Raw genomic sequence first — 1,988 nt, 5'->3', positions numbered from 1 at the left:
CTTCTCTGATACCTTCCCATTTATAGACCTCCGTGCTGCTGCCAGTAAACTAAAGAAGATTCCAAGCCACAGCTACCCCAAAACCCCTCTATTGCTCTTACCTTTCAAGCTTTGCTTACACCCTTTCCAGTTTCCCAAGATCCATGCACCAGACTCAGTAAAAGAGAAGAATAACAAAAACTGGGGCCATGCAGGATTCAAACTCTAGCTCTGCTGGGTAGTCACCATGTGACTTTGGCTATGTACAGTAGGAATGATAAATGACTCATCTCACCAGTTCGTGAAAATGAAGAAAATATCGAAACATTTAAAACCTCACATATATTCAGCATGTTATCACTATTTGCTCTTCTTTTATATTAAGATGTTACTTATGAGCAAGGTAGCTCAGAAGGATTGAGGGTGCAGAGACAACAGTTTAGGAGCGGGCCTAACATGGGGATTCACAAAGGCTTGGACCTGAGGGGTTTGAATTCAAAACAGCACTATGACCTTGGACACGGGACTTAAACGCTCTGTGCCTCAGTTTATACTGTGCTAAATGCAAGAAAGAATCATCCCAACTTTGGCCAGGTGTGGTGGCTCACGCCTGTAATCCCAGCACTTTGGGGGGCCAGGGTGAGCGGATCACAAGGTCAGAAGTTCGAGACCAGCATGGCCAATATGGTGAAGCCTCATCACTACTAAAAATACAAAAATTAGCTGGGCGTGGTGGCGGGCACCTGTAGTCCCAGCTACTTCAGAGGCCGAAGCAGAAGAATCACTTGACACCAGGAAGCGGAGCTTGCAATGAGCTGAGATCGCGTCACTGCACGCTAGCCTGGGCGACAGAGTGAGACTCTGTCTCAAAAAAAAAAAGAAGAAAAGGAAAAAGAATTAGTCCTACTTCATTGTGTTTTAGTAAGGATTAAATGAGCTGATGGATGCAAAATGCTTAGAACTTGTAATAAGTTAGCTAATTTGTTATTAAGATTAACGTAGATGGGAAGGCATTTCTAAACTCATACTTCCACAGATATATGTCTCATTGGACTGCCTCTCCACTTAGTTTTTCACTTTTCCTTCAGAGTCTACCCTTATTTATTCCATTGGCTACCCTCACCTATTTCCATCTGAGGAGGCGTTCTCTTCTCTCTTCTGGTAATGCAGAACCTCAAACTTCTGCCAGACGAATTCTGGAAGACAGTGACTTCCCTCGTTGAGCAGCAGTGACTTGGTTCTTCCAATTCCATTTCAGTTTCCCCATCAGAGAGAGCTATGGCCTGGTGTCTACCAGGGATTACTGGAAAGGAAAGAAACCTTGGAAATCTAAACGTGAAATATTTTTGGAGTGAATCGAACCAGCTTTACCCTATATTCAGGAAAGAATGATTTTCCTGGTAACCTTGTTCTGGCCAGACCTTTCAGAAAAATTCAACATTTCTGCCCACACCCTTTCATTATATTCAAACCTGTTTGACATTTTTTCTGTTCTACCAAAGGCCCAAGACATTTTTAAAACTGCTAATCATGAAATGTGTGCTTTTTCTTTGAAGAGGAATGGAGCCAGTGGAAAGCAAATGGCTTTAGTTCTAGAGTCCTCAGAGGGTGGTGGTGAGGGAGCTGGTCAATTTATTCTACCGGTTTCTGTTTACCTGCATTTAAAGAGAGAGGAAATGGTCAGGCAAACAGGATAGTGACTGGAAAAAGAAAATCAAATTCTAAGTTAAATATCAGCTTCCCATTTTTAAGTATGCAAAGACATGGAATTTTAAATCCACTATTTATAAAATGGGCATACGTTTTTCCTTCCTCACACAGAAGTTTTCAGATGAAAAGTTGAATACAGGGTGATTATTGTTTCTAAACTAAGGCACAATCTGAGAGTTTATTTTGTATGTTCCATTCATTTTTTTGACAAACATTGTTTCCTTTTTATAAAAGCAAATTGTAATAACTATATTTTCAAATTTATCACATGGCTTAACAAGGTAACTTTCTCTTCTAAA

The sequence above is a fragment of the Macaca fascicularis genome, chromosome 2, assembly GCF_037993035.2.
Source record: "Macaca fascicularis isolate 582-1 chromosome 2, T2T-MFA8v1.1".
Taxonomy (NCBI): domain Eukaryota; kingdom Metazoa; phylum Chordata; class Mammalia; order Primates; family Cercopithecidae; genus Macaca; species Macaca fascicularis.
This window is presented reverse-complemented; position numbering follows the sequence as displayed.